This window comes from Solenopsis invicta, chromosome 4 (genome assembly GCF_016802725.1).
Source record: "Solenopsis invicta isolate M01_SB chromosome 4, UNIL_Sinv_3.0, whole genome shotgun sequence".
NCBI classification, from domain to species: Eukaryota; Metazoa; Arthropoda; class Insecta; order Hymenoptera; family Formicidae; genus Solenopsis; species Solenopsis invicta.
In genome coordinates, this window is record NC_052667.1 from 3,339,705 (window position 1) to 3,359,695 (window position 19,991).

At 41.7% G+C, this 19,991-nt stretch overlaps 1 protein-coding gene and 1 long non-coding RNA gene across 3 annotated transcripts in view; one reads left to right on the forward strand and one right to left on the reverse strand.

Annotated features, from left to right (window-relative positions):
• LOC105195650 overlaps positions 1–19,991 on the reverse strand; it is a 264,949-nt gene that overhangs the window by 29,947 nt on the left and 215,011 nt on the right. The window lies entirely within an intron of this gene.
• Positions 1–19,991, forward strand: part of LOC113003593 — an 81,736-nt gene that overhangs the window by 17,717 nt on the left and 44,028 nt on the right. For both annotated transcript variants that reach the window (XM_039448285.1, XM_039448286.1), the window contains exon 3: positions 19,456–19,491. The gene's annotated coding sequence lies outside the window, so the exon portion shown is untranslated. The remainder of the gene's footprint in view (positions 1–19,455; positions 19,492–19,991) is intronic.

Here is a 19,991-nt window from a genome sequence, read left to right on the forward strand (position 1 = left end):
TATACATGTCCATTATACTCAACACACAAAACTTATGTATAATAGAAAATTTCGCGAATATTTTTGATTTTTTCATAATCATATAAATATATAAATATATAAATATATATATATATATAATGTAGAGAAATTATACAAATATATAATATATTCAATAATAACAGCGCAGAATATTAGATAAATGTTTGTATAATCAAATAGGTAGTCCATACAAAAATCACGAACCGCTGCTCTTATCGCTTCCCCTTTCAACTTTCGCGGGTTTCTCTTTTCTCTCGGGGAGAATATGCGAACAATCGAGATCTGTCCATAATGTGGTCGACGCTTAGAACTTAAAATGCATTTTACGTCGTTACGCTCACCGCGGTTATCTCTCCTCCGCTTCATCTCGTATCTGCTCCATCTCACCGCGTTCACCCTTCTTCTCCAATTCCACACGCGCCTATCTCATTCCACTTTCCAAGACCACGGCTCTCTTACCTACTCGTTAAACAGACGACGTATGTATCTTTATAAACGGTATGTGGAGTAGACAAGTGCATTAAAATCTCGGGTGTTAGTTCAAGCTTCAAGAGGGAGGAGGATGACTGGGCGGTAGAGCAGATGGAGGGTTCAGGAGGATACACAAAAGAATGCAAAGTAAAAACCACGACTTCCCGCTTCCCCCGACAATCCATTTCGTATTCTCTTCTAGTCGTACCCCTAGTCCTTCTCCCTCTTCGCTTACCTGCACAACCGCGTTTCATGCACTCTTCTCTCTTCTTCCTTTACCGCACCATTCCTTCTGTATGCCAGAGGTTACAACGCATTATCATACAGAGCGACATTGCGCCTCGGCTTTCCTTAATTGTTTCCCGGTCTCACCACGTCGCGAGAGAAACGGCTACCCCAGCGGCACGTTCTTACCGCGATCAACTCGTTAAAGTGCGAGAACGTCGCCTGGGAGTGTTATCTCTTTTTGTACGAGGCACGAGAGATGGAATAGAAAGCGCGACAATTTACGAGTGGTCACCGGGATGTTAGGGAGTCGAATTCCTCTCTCCCATCCGCGGTGGGATCCTTCGTGTTACATAATGCTCGACATCAAAGGCCGGGGGAAATTTCGCGCGTCGATGGCTGCGAGAAGTTACGCGGACGCGAAACCGTGGGGAACAGGCGTATGCTCTTATATTGCGGGCGGAAGATATCCTTTTTTTATCTCGTGTTCAGTGAATTCGAGGCCACAGACATCACTGGTATCGGCGACAAGCGGCGCCCTTTGTTTTTGGACACGCGCGATTTCGCGATGTTGCACCGCGCGCTTTTAACGGGGACGCCCCCCCGAGATCTGGAAAAATGATACTGAAAAACGATCGATTTCAATTGCGAATTGTATATGTGGAAAGATTTTAGGATTCGTTGTGCATGAACTTTGTCGAAATAATCCATTAGGTAACGATTCTCTCTCTTTCTAGTCATTTCATATAAAGATGTTTTGAGATTATTACGAAATTATTGCGAGAAATGTGCGTCATACCCGTTTAATTAGGCTAAACGTGGTGGGCAGTCATGTTCTATATTGGTTTAGAGAAATTTGAGATTAGTCGCGTAAAGTTCGTCGTAATGAAGGGATAACGGCTCTTTGAACTTCGCGGTTGGTTTCGACATCTGTCTAAGATGAGAGCCGGTTCACCCGCGATTAACCCCGATGAGCGTAACATTTCTCAAACTCTCGTTAAGGATCTGTTTGCCGGATACGCGTAATCTATTGTCGAAAATTCAATAATCGCGGTTGACTCCTGCCCAAGTTGATTCGTAATTTTCGCGACAATAATAACCCGAAATCATTAGATTATCTAACATTATTAATTAAGCGCGAATATTAATTGTTGAGTAATGCATCGCGTAAACTTGCGACGATTAAAATTACTCACTTTACAAATTGGCATCCGGCAAATCGGTTGCGACGTGTTCTGATCGTCCTGAATGCAAATTTCTAAATTGCCAATAAGAAGATTTGTGACGAAAGACGTTATCTTCCACATCGTACGCTTTATCGATCGCAACGTGCCTATCGCGCTGAATGCATATTTCTAAATTGGCAGTAAGAAGATTTGTGACGAAAGACGTTATCCCACATAGTACGCTTATCCGTGTCGCATGATATGTAATGCCGCGCTAAACTGTTGTAACGCTAATTGTGGGCATTCCGACTAATCGCCCCTGATTTTGCGCATCACCGAACATCGCGGCCCCTCGTCAAAGCGACTCAGAGTATACACACGGGTATCGGAAATTGGCAATACATTTTATCGAAATCAATCATTGGGGGAGGATACAAATATAATCTTCCGTAACGACCATTCAAGATTCAAACGCCACGTGAGTAAACGAAGAAAAAGCAGCTTTTTTGCTGCTTCTCCGATGTGCACAATACGCAGAAATGTTGCCGTGAATAGGTAGATGGGGCGTTTACGTCATATCCCACATATAAGTGGACACATAAGTACACCTAAGTGTACGAAGGCTCCTATCAATGTGATCGCTTCGTTGTCGGGAGGAGAGACGGGGGGATAGGAGGCGTGCGTACATTAAATAGCCGTCGAGTATGGAGAATGACAATGGTACATCGACTTGTTCTTCCGTAACGAAACGTTTCCATGTCGTTTTGTGCGCGTCGCGACGAATGGGGCCGGATCTTCGGTGACTGGGTCCCCGCAACGCGGTTGGGCCCCGGTCGATTATCCACCTCGGCCAATCGTGGCGAGGCAAGGATACAAAGAATCAGGTAGTAATTATCGATAGCCGCGGTCTCTGCACGCGATTCGTCCGATAAATACCAGCCAAGAGAACGGAGCGTGTATCTTCTTTCGAGGCGAAGCGTGTCTATTCGCTTACGCAAATCCCGCCATTGGTGTACACAATTAAATGAAGCTGTCGTATAATTACGATTAATAACAGCAAGATTCGCAATCTTGCGCACAACAGGCTCGTGAATATCAAGCTCGCCTGTAATTCTGCCCCACGATTATCGAATGACACATATTCCGCATAAAAAATAATTGTGACAAGAATAGCGTCCTCGCGCTTACATTTGCGTTACAATATGCGGCAAGAGGAAAACGCGGAAAACTAGCTCTTCGTTCTATCGTTCTTGCTTATCGCATGCTGTCGCACTCTGCCGATCGGTGTCCTCGGCCGATCAAGATTCAGGAGAAAAAATAAAAAAAAATAAAGAATTGTGTCGGATTCGTGCCGCGGGTCGACACGCGATCGGAATGGTTAATAAAATACTTTTGATGGAACTAATGGCAGAGCTCGAAGATTACGTTCACGGCCGGCACGCTCGTTTCGCGTAGGTATTTGAGCGCGTGATGAGCGGAAGGCGATGGTGAATTCTATGCGAAGGAGGGCGTGCGAGCATATTACGTTTATGCTGCCACACATTTGCACACGAATACAAGCATACGGATGATTACGCGATACGCTTGTGTATCGTCACTAGACATGTGAGGATGACTCCGATCGGACCTTGATTCGCTATCTTTGAACGACTCGCTGCCACGTTGCGTTTGCAATATTCGTAGTAAAAAAAAACTTTGCAAATTTTCCATTCATAATGCTCTCTTGCGCGAGAGAGATTTAATTTAATTCGAAAAGCTCACTTTAAAAACTACGAAGTAAAATTTTCTTAAAAAAAAAGTTCCAAGTTATTGTTCAAAGATGACAGATAAAATCTAATCATTTCTGAAGTAGGTGTATTAAAAAAATATCGGGAAGAATGCCGTAGGGAATGCAAACGGTTCTTGTGAGATATCTCGCTATCATCTTCCGGCGATATTTCCGGTTCCTGCCCCAAGAAGCGTGTTCTCGAAGATAATTCGTTATCGCGCCGGACTTTCTGTCCTTTCCGCGAGCGAAAGAGAGAAGACGGTGACGCGGCGACAGTGGCATTTTGATGCCGGACGGAGGTGGCGGAGAGAAAGAGGCAGAATAATTAAAGAGAGAGAATAATCCTGAATCAGCGTCATCGTGCGAGCGAAACGTGTCCTCGTTGAGCGAGCCAGGCGGATGCATATTGTGCGCCACTCTTTGCGCGTTCTTCTTGTTGTCGCGCAAGAAAAATCTCGCGTATCCCGCTGGTGTGTCAGCGGGAAAAGATCGGTCTAAATGTGGTCACGCCTCGGTCTTCCGCTTGTGTCTGCACGAATTATCGCTTTCCGGCAAATTTCGAGTGTACCGAAAGCGGTCAACACACGTACGCAGATGTACAGATACACTCTCTATGATTGATAAATATCTTTGAGGTCTCGATATAGATCCAATAGAGACTGTCTATCAAGAAAAAGAACAAAGGGAGGGGAGGAAATAGAGAGATTGACATTCGATGATTATTATTGACACAATCTTGACAAGCGGATGTACTTAAAATACTGCTAACCATTGATCAACGTAATTTTTATTATTATTTAGAGGAGAAGATGGTATAACGTCCCCAATTTATATTTTGTGCAATAATTTTGTTAATAATCAATATTTTAATTGAAAATTGAACGGTTACGGTCGTCAATATGTTATTCAATATCGATTCTAGACTCAGTTATGAAATATTTATTACTTAGAATGTTATTTATAAAAATGTGACGATGCTCGAAGAGAAATAGGGGTGGTAATATAGCCCCGCCGCAAAAATAGATTTTAAAAATTGGCTTTGTTTAAAAAAACACAGTATTTTGTTATAAAATTACATATTTATTCAAAATAAAGAGAAAATTGCAGAATATATGCAAATGTATGTATGTACACATAGCCTTTTCGCATATAAAGACTGCAGTACCGAAAATCTGTAATACATGTAATGTAAACTATAGATTATCAGTAGAACTATAATCGATTTATCGAATAATTACTTAATATTGAAAACTTCGACAAAAAGCCCGTATTTAAGCTTGTTGAGGCGTTTGCACGTTGAAGGACTGCGTTAGCAAAATCCCATGCTACTGTTTAACTTCACATAACTCGAAATGTATGCTGAACCCAATAAAATGTTAAATAACGGAAAAATATTGAAGTATACATACATTCGTGTAATAATACGTTTAAATTTAAAAAGAATGAGGAAGTACGTGTAATCAAATGTATCTTTAAAAAGTTTTGAAATGCTTAAAATAATAAAATAATAAATCTCGAATGTTATGTATTGGCATATTAGTATCATTGTATAACAGCGGGCTGCTAAATAAATGATTCCATAAATAATCTTTAGAATTAATCTTTTCGTCATCTAATATCGGAGATATTACGAGTGGCCAATACCACCTTCTTCTCTATATTTTACTATCTTTATTATTACTGTATAATTAAACCTATATTTGAAAATGTATTTTGATCTTTTGTTGATCAAAATTTTAGTAACGTACACTATTTTTTATGTAGACCGATGCAAATAGTTTTTAACCGATTGTAAAAAGAAGTCGCAGAGCATCGAAATTTTTAACAGAAATTAATAATTTATTTAATCTTTGCATTTCGATTCCAATCTAAGTCTCTTCATACCGGTAGCTGATTTTATGAAATTAATAATAGTGCTTGTATCAGTTCTTCTTGAAATGTACCATGTATAAATATATCGAATAATCAACCTCAAATTTTCCCCCGTTACGCGTTGTTGAAATGGAGCATAAAGTACGAGTAATTTCGGCACATACGCAACAACTAATTAAGCGCGTACGCGTATCGGCTCGGTCGAATTAAATGAATGAAAATCACGTATAATGACAGTGTATCGCGCAATACCAAAAAATGAGGAATCACCGTTTTTCATACACTACACACGGAAGCCATTCATTAATTAATTATACGTGCATCGTTCTCATGTTTAATCAATGAACCTGCATTTATCGCGTGTACTGAATAAACGCATGTTTTGCGCTCTTTGGATACAGGGTATTAATCGTAACACGTGGAATTTTATATTTACTTTTACGAAACAGCGGTGTATTTACTTTACACATCTGAAATGCATTGCTCTGGCTCTATAAATATGTTCACTTAGAATTTCTGTACGTTACGCACTACCCTTCGCGTCGATTCTTTTTTTATGGCGAGAGCTCAATTGAAAAAATTTCTAGAAGACGAATAATTTAGAGATAATTTGGAGAGACTGCATTGTTCGTGAAACGTAAATGATTCAACGAGCCAGAATTAAGTCGCAAATACGCGAATCGTCGAACGTTCTCCCGTGAATATCTGAGAATTATGAAAGGAAGCCTATCGGCCTCTCCTCTCGGTAGGTAGATAGATGCGAAAGAATTCCCGGAAGTCGGAGGGCTCGGTGGACTGGTGCAGCCACCATCGAAGAGAGTAGCGTAGCGCCGAACGAGTCGAACCAGCGGAGCCGGTTCGTCTCACGACTCACGATATAAAACAATATTGATTGGTCGTACAATGCGGGTGGATTATGGGGTGGGTCGCTCCCGGGGGTGGAGGGTGGACCACGATGCATTGTGCTCGCTGCGTCCGGTCAAACTTTTCATCGTCCCTCGCACCCTCTCTCGCGCGCGCTCGCGCGCGTGCTCGCCCTTCTCTCCGTCGCTCTCAGCCGTCCTCTCTATCCCTTCGTCCTGTCCTCTCCTCGTCTGCCCGTCCTCTCACCCCGTCGCCTCCTCCCACGTCCGATAATTATTGCAGCCAGCCTCTCTCTCTTCCTTCGATTCCACGGTTCTTTCCAATGGCCACGTCAAGCTTAAAAGCTGCGAGCTCTACGAGCCGTTCCGCGGGCATCCAGCCGTCGATGCGCGACCGTGTAGTGCCTAGCTGTCGTGAACACGCGGTGCTATCCTCCTCGTGCAAGATGTGTGCGTGCGCTGCATTTATACCTTTATCCTTGATACGTCCCTCTCTGTCGTTCGCAGACTCCTGTTAATGGCCGAAGTGGCGGCGTCTTATTCACTCTGCGCGCGATTTTGATCGAGGAGACTTTTATATCGCGATTTAGGGTTAAGTCTGTTTTCAATAAATAAATTGCGCTGCACTATTTAAAATGCTAATTCCAGAAAACTTTACATTTTTTAATGCTTAGGACGCGAAGCACAAATGCAAATCTGCTCGGAAAGACTGAGATAAAAAAAACTTAACGCGGCAATAATTTGTATTTGACGAATTGTACAAAGTGAAACGGGGAACGCGAGTTACACAAGTACCAATTAGTTTTATTAGTTTTTTGCAAATAGTTGTGAGGTTATTGCGATATGCAAGACGCGAGCCTTTGGGAAATTAGCAAACTGTTGGCACGAAGCACCTTGAATTACTCGCTTACGTCCGAAACCGCCAAAGTATCGTGTTAGTTACATAATAACTGCGATACTTCCACCGTGCACCGTCTGGATAGTCCGAGAGTACACAAAACGAGGAAAATTTCCTGGTTCACGATTGTTTCACCCTTCTCGGGAGTACCTCTACGCGAAATGTATCAACGGAAGGTGGGAAGGCACTATTACACGGACTACTTATGTGCATGTTGAAAGTTGGTGATTTCAAAACTACGAAAAGTGCATGTGCATATTGCGCCTACCTCCGCTCCCGCACTTGCTACTGGCGCTTACGCCGTGACAAAAATCGTGTAACGCGTTTCGATATGGCGCATACCATGAAACGAAATTAAAAACGCAATAACGCAGCACAAAGCGAAGCAATAACACAGAGAGAAAAAAAGGCAGCTTTTTATGAAAAGGTTTATTTGACTGTGCGAGCTATTTGTCGAGACATATTTCCCTTGTTTTAAGAAACGTGAACAATAGTAAAGAGCATTTAATGCAATTTTTAGCATTACTCTTGGTCGCAGTACCTTGATATAATTCCGCCCATCCGTTTTTCGACTCGCTTTTTATCGACAGGACAAGCTATTCGTTTCTCCCCTTTACGAAGAGAGAAGTTCGTCTTTGCTTTTCGCCCCATCGAACGGAAGTGAGGGAAACGAAGAGACGCGGAACGTTCGATTTGCTTCAGGATTGTTTCGCGAACTGCTCTCGATGGCGGGGCTGAGCGTCGAGCGTAGGAAGAAGGTGGAAGGGTGGACATTCTTGGCCGTGTACAGCGTTCGGTAATTTATTTCTTGCCGGATCTCCTCGGCTCCTGACCACAGGATGTCTGACAAGGGTAGCGCGGCGGTTCATTCTCCGGCGTTCCCACTGCTCTTCCGCGGGTGGCAACTATTTCAGAATCAATTAAACTATCGGAGCGACCGAGTGTGCGATTGAACCGTTAATTAGCAGCTGCCCTGCGCGCGTTCGCAAGTTCTGCAGAATTATTACGCTCGGATAGGCGTATCTACTTGGATGGCAGTGTCGTCACACTTAGAAAATACCAAAATGTCTGTGTGGCTGAGAAGTTCATCGAAAAAAAGAAATGGCTGATTAACGCGGATTAATCCACTGTCGCGACACACGGTGTTTCACTGAATACGCGACATTATCAAAATCTATTATGGAACGCGGTTCGTCAAACGAAGTGTTTTGTGAAGAAGGAGAGAACCGGACCCCCCGCCGCCCGGCGCAAAACAGGAGACCAAAGTGTAAAAAAAAAAAAAAATCGTTGGGCTGTGTCGTGAGCTTTGGAGCTCCATCAAGCCCTTCGAAGAGTTATGAATAAGGGATGAGCCCGCGGCGTGTGTGCGACCATGCATCGACGGGGCGGCCGCGCACTCACACGCGTCCGCGCGAGTTTTAAGCTCGATTGTATGACGGTAAACGAATAAATGTGCAAATTTGACGAACCAGCCTGGCTCTCGCTATTCGAAAATACGTAACGCACACGCGTGCGCCAGTACACGCGGACGCATGCTGCGCACGAGCGACCAACACGTACACACATGCGCGCCATACCATAGCGACACGTGCACGCATGCACCACGCGCGCACGCACCACGCGCGCACGCACGCACGCACGCACGCAGGCATGCATGCACGCATCCTGGTGCATCGAGCGCACTTACGGCGGCGCCTGCGTGTGTGGAGCGTACGTGCCCAGCGTGCGTACGTTGCGAGAACGTCTGTATGGGTATGTGTGTATGTATATATGTATGTATGCGTGTGTGTGTGTGTGTGTGTGTGTGTGTGTGTGTGTATGTGCGTATGAGTGAGTACGGTGTGGTCGGGGTGGACTAGAGACTCGTGCGTATGCGTACAAAATACGAACTCCCAGGCCGGCGAACTGGGCGTTCCTATACGCTGGGCCGTGAATAAAAATAATTAACGGAGAATATATACGAATGTCGAAGCGCCGATTGATTTACGGGAGTGTGCGAAGGTTCGAGGCGGGACCCGTAATTTCGCAAAAACCGCGTATCTGCGGGCTCGGCCTCGATTTTTGTTTTTACCCCCAGACCAACCAGCGCGGCCGATCGACTGCACGCGTGTACGTGCGTAGGTGGTTCTTTTTTTTCGCTACTCGTCGCTCTTCAAACTGGTTCGGCCCGGCGGTCCATGATATTCCACGGATTGCCACGGATATTACGGATAATTAAGCAATGGATTTTTGCGTTTAATCGAGTGCATAAATCGAATGCACTCGCCGATACTATGAGATGCTTCAGTTCAAACAATCATTCGCCCGTCGTTGAAAGATTTTTATTGTGAATTCGCCGAGTTACGCGGTATACGACAAAACGGAAGCGAAATTAGCCGTTTTTCTTTCACCGAGCATCTTACAAATCCGTCACGGAATTAATTTGATCAGCGGGATTTTACGAAATGCGATATATTATCAACCGCGGATAGCTACGTGCGTAGCTAGGTTCATATAAAGTAATTTTAATTAGAAAATATAATCTTAAGCATTCTAACGAATCTGTTATCAATTTCGTAAACGTAAAATTGCACTCTCTTCTCCACTTCTCGTGCTCCATTAATTGAGCACAATTTTTGATAAATTATTGTTGTAACCGCCAATTTCGTTGGAATCGATAATCCGTGTACACCAATAGAGAATACGAACGAATCGCGCGGTGGCGCCAATGCGTCCAGGTGCACAAATTTACAGGTAACGAAAGGCAGATGGTAACTACCCCACCGTAATAACGCGCGGTTTTACTTGCGGCGTCCACCCTTAAGAGATGCCACGAATCGGTTCATTGATAAATTCACAATATGAGTAATTGAATGCTTTAATAATTGTTTTAATAATTGCGTCACTCGACGGGACGAAAACTTGTTGCGGAAAAAAATCATCGCGTTTAAAAATAATTTTCGACATATTAAACAGTATTTATTTATTATGCTCGCTACATATACGGGCATTTGATACGACCTACGATCGATCTTACATCTCGAATGTAAAAGTATTCAATTGTGATTTATCGTACTTTATCGTTTTTCCAATTCGTATTATTTTATAAAAAAAAAAAACAAACCTTTTTATTTTGCAATTGGTCGTAGAATATTTTATTTAATACTGCTATCAAGTGCATTAACATTAAAAATTAAAGTTAAAATAGTCGAAATCAAGAATGACGGTTTAACGATAAATTCCGTCAACGTAAGAAGTCCTTAAATAATGCAAAAATCCGACTTCCACGACGTCATCAAACTTTCATCAGCAAGAGAATGCCCTCGAGTTTTCCGCGCGTCCTCATTAAAGAAATATATTCTAGATGTAAGTTAGCTAAAGATAAAAAACGTTCTCCGAGATAAATAAACTGCAGCCTCTCTTTCACTTCCCTTCAAAAATAACAGCTGTCTTTTAATTAAAAGAAGCTCCTCCGATTCCATAAAACGGCTCTCGCGACGTAAAAGCGTGATATTTCCTGCGTTACCTTATTCGTAGAACGCTGTTTGCGCGAGAAGCGTAAGCGACTCAATGCCTCTCATCCCTATTGTGCAGTCAACAACAATCAACGACAGAAGTCTAGTGATTTAAGAAAGGGCTAAGTAAAAAGGAAGCGTTTCCATATTATGAATATAGCAAGGTGGATGCATCGTGGACATAAAGCAGCATTTCTGCCGGAAAGCGTGATGAAAAGAATGCGCGAAAGCTTTCTACCTCACTTTCTCATAAGTAAGTGACCGCGTATGTTCGTGTCCCGCGTAGGTAGGTCTACAGGTGTCAGCTGACAATGAGTCGCTTGCACGTCCTCATGAGCCGGCGCGCGTATATATATATGTATATGCTTGTCTCCAATACCAGGGATAGTCTCGGAGATGAGAACTCGACTCACGTTTACGGAAAGAAAACTTTTAATTTCCGCCTTGCGGAATGAAGATGAGAAAATGAGTGAAAATGCTGGAAGACGTCTCGCTGGTATTTTATTTATTATTGCTTGTCCATTTCATTTTCAGACGCGACGTCAGAATGCATTGGATATATGTCAATTACGTTTGCAAGCGAATCGTCGCGATTACTTTAATTATTTTCGCTATTATTAATTGATGACTTCTGTGTTTCAAATTGTGTCATTTATATCGGGCATCAGAGACGTATTTTCACAGCGGTATTTTTTTACATGCAATATTTTCTTAGCGCGATATTTTTCAAATGCATCTTTAATATCTGTATAAAAGTATCATGATTACGCGTAATACGCATTGTCTCCAAAGAACGAAGCCGACAGACATGGATGCAGAGAGCGCATCCATTTCCGATAGAAATAGGTCCATTCAGCTAGACGTTCTCGAATTAAAAAGTCCATTATCCCCGAAGCATTGTCTCCGTCATACCAATTCCGGCATCTGCCCAATAGCAGCTGAAGAAGAAGAAGAAGAAGAGCCTCTCAAATTACTCCCGTACGACTCTCTCATCATTTGGTTTCTCTGTTTCGTACCTCCCCTTCAGACGTGCGGCTCGCGCGTACTACCCGCCTGTCGCTAATCCCGAAGAATCCCAAAAAGGCTCATCATCTGCTTGTAGGTGGCTAACCGCCGTCTATTTACGACGGGCGCATAATGCCAAACCGCCTCTTGTTCGCGGCGTTTTGTGGACAAACAAAATCGGCGATCTCCTTTTCATTTTGCTCATAGGTTACGCGGCCCGTCCCATATCCACCCCCTCGCTCGCAGGTTTCTGCCTTTTGCCGTGGCGTTCCTTTTTGTCAATGTGCGCTCGAGCGCATCGCGACCGCGCTCTGCATATTTTGAATCTATGCAAGATCCTCGGTTCTTTTCCGCTGCTGCCGTTGTTGACCGGAAAGAAGAGGCAAAGAAGGAAGATCAAACTGAAAATGATCGAGTAGATCCTCAATGAAGTTCCTGGTGGCCACCGGAAGAACGTTGAGTAACCGGGATGTTGACGTAGCGGTGCAGCCGTGCGCTGTTAAATATTTATCCCGGTGGGGCGCATTGACGGTGACACAATGCTTCCGACGTCTTATAAAGAGACCCCGAGCACTCACAAAAAGCGCACACGTTGCTAAAAAGTCAGGACGAGGTTGATCACCTCTTAGGACCCGGCCGGAATCCGATTGAGCGATCTATTTTTCCAAAGAATACGAGATGAAAGTCTTTCAAGAAAAATCGGTCCTTCCGAATAAGCTGAATGGCACGCGAAAGTCGAGCAACTTTCACAAGATGAGTTTCGTTTCGATTTGATTATAAAAAAAACTTATACGAATAAATATACGGAATAAAAATTAGTAGTAAATTAATACAATCCCGTTGTCTTATAAACAAGCAAGGATAAAATCTTTTTTTAAAAGTTTAATAATTTTTAATTTCTGCAAAATCTATTTTATCTCAATATTGTATTAATCATCTAAAGATCACAATGATTGTTTTGATAATACACTTAAAAAAATTTTTATATTCAAGTATATATATTTAACATTATTTCCCTAATTTTAATAAATATTTCCTAAGCTTAAAAATAAATTATTTTCTGCTGCCTAATATTTATTTGAGTCAAGGAAATAAATGATAAAATGAATCTATTTACTTGAACATTAAAAACTTTTTTCAGTGGAGTGTAATATTAAAAAAAATCAAATTAGTATTAAAAAAAATCAGTTTTGAAAATATTATTATTTATTATCTGATATTTTTTTTCTCTTAATGATTTATGAACATTACTATTGAATAGAAATAAATTTTTTTTAATGAAACTATACAAAATTTCTTCATGTAAAAAAGTTATGTCTGTTTAAAATTATTGAACTTTAAAATTATTTTTAAATAATTATAAATGTTTAAATAATTAAGTTCTTGAATAAGAATTTATATTTTTGTTCATATATGAAATAACGATTGTTGATTTGATGCTATTTTTGTCTTTGTATGTAGTAAATGCACATACATATGTATATATGCTGCTACTTGTGCGAGAGAATTATCAGATAAATATTGCCATATGCTTTTATGAATTAGCAACGTGCTGAACGATCTCTTGGTAAATTCAAACGTTTGGCCAATCTTGTGTCAATTTGATACGATAATTAAACGTGCTAACGAGTTTTTACGTGTGTATATGCCATCATGTGCAAGTGTGCATCGTCAATGGGAGGGTTTTATTCTTTGCTTCAGCGTAATTTCCTCGTAACGTCAATTTTCCTGGAGACTGTTAACCCTTCGCGTTACGTTCAAGCGCCCTTTGGGAAAACAAAGGTGTCACTTCTTTAAAGAGCTCTTGTTCTTCAGTCACCTTTCCTTTCGTACTCTATGGCTTCTCTCTCTCTCTCTCTCTCTCTCTCTCTCTCTCTCTCTCTGTCTTCGTTCTTGGCTATCTTATTGTGTAGAGACACTCTGTCTTTTCATTTAGTTATCCATCCATACATACATGGTGCGTCTCGAACGTCTGAAGATTTTAATTTTTCTCTTTAAGAATTATTTCTCTTCGTCACTCTGTATAGAAATAATTTCTCACATTTCAAGAGCTCAATTTAACTTGGTACTTTGATCGTAATTTGTAGTTAATAAATTTAATTATTCAGTCGTATTGTTCGAACTTCTTTCATTTCGGCATCTTTGTTCGGCACCCTTTTTTTCCTTTCGTAAAACGACGCTTTATCTCCCGAAGGATGTCGCTTCAACAGGTTACAAGATCCCGCGTTCCGAAGACGTCTTCGCTCCGTTTACCCCCTCAAGGAATGCCCATCCCTTTTTAGCCCAGACCCTAAGGAAGTCCGCTTACCCCACGCTGTTCTTGAGTCGCAAGTTTTCTCGGTCTTTATCTTGCGGCAAAAGAGATCCGTCCCTCCGAAGATTTTCCGGGCCGCGGGTTACGAAGGAACCTGTTGATGTAAAGAATCGTCCCGTCGGCGAAACTTGAAAGAAAGGACAAGCGTTTTCTTACGGCGACGTTCCATACCCTCGGTCAAGACCTCTCCCCCCGCCCCCCTTTTCCCGTACCGTAAACGTCGAGGGAACAAGATATCAACTTGTTGCTGTCGGGATATTGAGCGCGAGCCAAGGAGCTGGAGGGTCGGTTTTATTTTATTATTTAGACACGGCACGCGACGGCGGCGGCTATCCTCTTTCTCCGCCGTGTTCTCCTTCGTCTGGGAATTAGCCGCGCTTTTTGTTCGCTCTTAATATCGCGAATTATTTCGCTTTATCTCGACGAAAGTAACTTAGAGAACAATAAATCGAACCACTCCATAAAGAAGTAAGCGTGCTTTTTTCTCTGTCGCTCATAATCCTACTTTAATAGGTCGATTTATGCGTGTTTCGTGAGCTTGAAAAAGTTGTCCTCTTTCTGTAATTCAAACAGATTAAAATTGATAAGGTAAAGCATATTGAAATACAACCATATTTACTTTGTAAATATTCTACGTGATTCATTATTAAATTCCATTTAAATTTCTATTCAAATTGATTGTATAATTAGAAGCCTGTCATTGAAAGACAGGTAATACCACTCACAAAAGAATCTTTCATACTAAAATGACATTTATCTTTCGTATTTAATACCTTTTACATTTAAACACCATTTTCATAAATCGAACCAACATCTTGAATTCATAAAATATGTATGCGAAAAATTTAGAGCACTCTGTTATTACATGAGACAGTGATTGACGTTTAAAAGAAAAATCGTTTTGCTACGTGGATGTGTGCTCAAGAGACATTCTCGGAATGTGTGGAAACACTTGTTGAGCATCGAGCTAAGATTGTCCGAGCTAAGAAGCCACTTGTTGCTTCGTCCTTCCTACAAGGAAATCTAGGTCCCGTACCAGGATACTTAACACTGATAACCGCAGAAATCCTGTGTAACTTTGTTCCAAATCGCTTCTGCAAACCGCTGAGACTCAGGCGTTACTACGAGATACTCTTTGCGCCTCTTGCTGCTTTAATTTTTTTTTATTTAACGATTGAAAAAATTCATCAGAAATTATTAATGGAAAATTTGACGCAATATAATTGAAATGTAAATCTTTATGCATAATTCTTTTGAAGATTCTCTGGCTTGCTGTATTTATCTCTCCCCTTTCTGCGTCACGATCGAAATATTCCATTAGCGCTTTGATTATACGAAGGGGGCGTCTCCTGAGGCGTTGGCCACATGTTCGTAGCTCGCTTTCAGATACAACCGAGTCTCATCGTGCGATAGAGGTTTAATCGAATGTGAAGCTATTTATCAAACGCTAACTTTAGATATACGGCGACTTTCTCGATGGGCGACAATGCGCAATAGAGATACATTTGGCATGCGGCATCCGGATAATACATATTTAATTGTAAGAGAGTTATATTCCTAAACAAACTTCGGAGGCGTATTGACAGATTTATTTCTATCGAGTTGTCTCTACCTCAGGATTTTCATCCCAGCGATCGCTTTTACTAATTAGCATTTTGCATCCTGGTTTATTGCAAAACCTACATTAATTTAAGAAGGAAGAGAGATCGCTATTTAAATCCTACAATTTTCTGTTCCCTGGAGTAAAACGTGTTTAAAATAATTGCAACGTGCATATTTTAACCGTGATCTTTTTAATTTCTAAGCATACGAAAGAAAGACGCTCGTGACATAATGTATCAATCTGACACTAATCCGAATTAATAAATTTCCAGAGAGTTAACATACTGAATAGAAAACTAAAAAAAAAAAACACATAGACTCACCCTGAGGCTTCTGTGATGATTAGATTCTGCCACGTGGCTATTGTGCCACCCATCGATTCAACGCCCCTTTTTTGGATGCATACGCGTGTGCGTACCACGCACGCATGGTCACGTCTTAATCACGCACGGAACATAAGACGAGAACCCAAAAACTAATCTCATCTTATGAGATGTACGTCGCTTGATTGAAACTAATTTTTATAAGTTTTTATTTTGGTACAAAATCGATGAAAAGAGTTTCAGTTTTATTGCCATTATTTAAAAAAAAAAGAAAACTTAAGTGTGACACTTATAAAAGTCAATTATATTAATATAAACATAATTAATCGTACTATGATTAAACTAATATTTCTGGAGCAAAATCAGATTATCTAGATCAAGTTATAAAATTATTTACCATCTTTGCATTACTTGAAAATAATTTAAGCATACTTTGCTACGTGCTAAGTTTACAAGTATCGATCGTAATTTCAATAACATTTAATGCTGATAAATTTGTTATTTGTTTAAAGAAATATAGTGGGTATTCAGTAAAATAAAAATTAGCGAACGCAAAGTAGAAATTAACGCGATGAAATGTTTACAAGCTCAGAACGGCAAACTGCGTGACAGCCAACGACTATATTATTGTACGAATTTAACGAATGAGCGTTTCGTTATAGTAATTCGTACGGCATGCGGGACACAAATGATGCAACATGTACAATGAATAGCGCGTATAATATATAATCCATATCCAGAAATATCGTGTCAATGCTCGAACAAGCGTATCGGAGGCTAAATCGTCAAAGCTGGTTCTATACCTAACGAGCGCGTATGGTAACGCGATGTCGCAACAACAGGAAACTAATTATAAATCTGTTTCCAACAACGCGCGTCGTACGTCATAACTGTGCGGCTCGGTTGATATATCGGCGTGCGTACTTCTCTCGGCGGCACATTAGAAACTATTTTTAAGCCTATTACGCATAGCGGCATCGCGCTATATGATGGAAAAGAATTTAACGCGGGCACACAAAAGCGTCAATATAGCATTTCGCGCACAATGGCCGCGACTAATTCTATACTCGACGATCGTAATATGCCTTCCAGCAAAGGACGCTCCTAATCGTCTAATCACCGTAGAACGGCACCAAAGTGCGCTGCAGTCGCGATCAACACGGTTCGCCAACCCATCGCAAGGGGAATATCTGATTGATGATTAAAGGGGTGATGGACGGAACGAGGATAGAGAGAGAGAGAGAGAGAGAGATTGCGACGTAAAACGGGAGGCTAGGAGCAATCTTGGCTGGACAAAGATTTCCATCGAGACACTCAGATTTGATTTTCAACCCCATCGTACCGCCCACCCCACGCCGTTGTGCGTTTGTAGAGAAGAGTGTTACGGGGAAGGGAGATGCGCGGCGAGACGTTACCACGTCGAAAGCGATCGACTTAGGTTTGCTTTTATCAGGTTACGCAACGTCCACGAAAACCAGTCGGCTAAGTTCTTTGTCTACAAAGCCATCTGTCACCCCGAAGAGCGCTCGAAGAGCGAGAGAGGGTGTGGGAAACGATGTGTGGGCGGCGGCGCCGATACGTGTGTTCGCCGGGCGCGCGTTACGCGTGTCTCTCCGTGTTCGCGTGCCCGTGTGGACGTGGCGTGATGTACATGTAGACGCTAGGCGTACGCCAATATGCGAGATACGATCGAGATAAAAGCGAGATAGCGCGACAAGTATAAGCGGACCTTTGGGATGTGTATCGGGTATTGATTTTCTCCGCACGAAGTTACGCCACGGGCTAAGCCGAAACGCGACGAAGTTTATTAATCCCGGGACGGCAATCTCGTGGCGTCTGCGTGCCATAGCAAGACTGGTAAAAATTCTCATCATCGCTTTCCTTTAAATACGGAATTTTATGAGGGTGAAATTATCATCGTTAACCGCTTTGGGTAAAATACCAAAACTTCTTTCTAATGTGTTAGGAAGTCTTTTCAAATTCTCTAACATGAAAATAATAAATGTGTTCACCTTCTTCCACGATTGTACGATTTCATCATTTCGAAAAAAAGGACTCGGCAATAAAGTTCTTCTATTATTTCTCCTAATACCGCTAGTTAAATTCACTTTGTAACTTAAATCCCGGAGCTGCATAAATTGGCTCCGGAGAGTAGACGTAGTTGACGGTGGAGGAAAGGAACGCTGGAAGATGGATAGGGAAAGAACGAGAAAGAGAGGAGTAGGGGTACAACAGGGAACAGCTAATACATCATAAACTTGAGAACAAAGAGGAGAGAGGATGTCGAGGCTACGCCAGAGAATCCGCAAACTCCGGCATCCTCGCGATGAAACTTTACCTATTTGTTAAATCTTGCTGGCCGAAACTGTCTCAGATACTAGCGTCGAACAGTGCCTCACACCTACAATCTCCTTGGCTCTCGTCCTCCTCATGACTTCTACTTCCTCGATCCTTCCCCGTGCATTCCAGTCAAAACAATGCAGTGGATGGAAGTGTGGGTGGTCATACTTAGAGTTTCGAATAGCAAAGTCAAGTTATCGACATTTGAAGTATGTCGCAAGCTAAAAAATTTCATCACGCAGCACGTTCTATCGCACGAGCTGTCTTATCATAAAAACAACTAAATAGAAATAAAAATTATAAAAAAGAAATGCTTTCAATTGCGATTTATTATTAATGTAAATACACGAAATACTTTTCTGCTTTTATTTTATGTGTTTTCGATTAAATAATCCGTTGCGCATGGGAATGCCTTTATTTTCGACTATGGAGTATATTGCGAGGAATCTCGGTAGAGAACGCAGCGCTATATTTATATCGCCTCGATATTTATGCGCGATCGAAATTCGTGAACTTTGGCACGTGTGACGCGAGGCAAAAGCTCGTCGCCGACACGCGCGCGTTGCATAGTCCGTGCGTCTGTGTTGGGGATGGTGGCGAGCTTTGGAGAGGGTTTCATTGTGACGACAATATCGCCTTGGGCGGCATTGGCGAGGTAGATATGCAAATTTCGAGGAGTACGGCTTAGTTCTCTGCAATTTCACTTTTACAAATTTTGTTAATGTTTCGTTATGGTCTCTGAAAAAGTTTTCCCGCATATAAAACAGCTTCTTCTATAAAATTACTTTAGCCACGAGAACCGTGTGTGTATGTGCGTGTATGTGTGTATGAATAATATTAACTATAAAACCGCGTGAGATCATTAAAATAAGCAAAAGTAAAAGAGCAAAATATTTTTATTTTTTAAGTTATTAAAAATCAAACCTTGACACAGATGAATTAGCTATTTGTTAAAGAAAAAAACGATAACGTAATTTGATACAGTTCAACAGTGCAAATATAATAAATTTTATAACAAAAAGATATACATAGTTATTTTGAGATAATTTCTCGAAGACATATTGATATAATTATTTTTTCTTTTTTCTTTCAGGACGGCACCTTTCGCACCGCCACGGCAACGTACAACGTAAGTACTATCAACATTAATTCACCCCGTGAGAAGTAGGAAAACTTATTTTTTGTCTACGTGATACAAACGGAACCGTTTGGCAATCATTTGTTATAATCGCGCCGTCGACAATTCCTCGTCGCTCTACGCCAATGCATGCATATATGAACGTCGAGTCGGGGTTGACAATGCAGCTTCGCGTCAAGGACGACGCCAGGCGTCGAGTCGGTGGAGAAAGAAAAAAGGATGTCGAATATACCGAAGAGAAAAGGAGAGGATAAAGGGGGAGATGGAGGCGCTCTAAGGTACATAATCATGCTCGCTGACTCCTTCCCTAATAAGAGACTCACTGCCAGCTCGTCCCCATGAATCAACCCCCTACGCGTGCCTGACATCGTTGCGCTCGCATGACAGCGGTAGCACACTATGAATAACTAAATGCTCTACTATTCGCTCGCCCTCCGCGGATACCTAACTGTGATCCCAAATAAAACAATAAGGAAAGCCGTGAAAAAAGG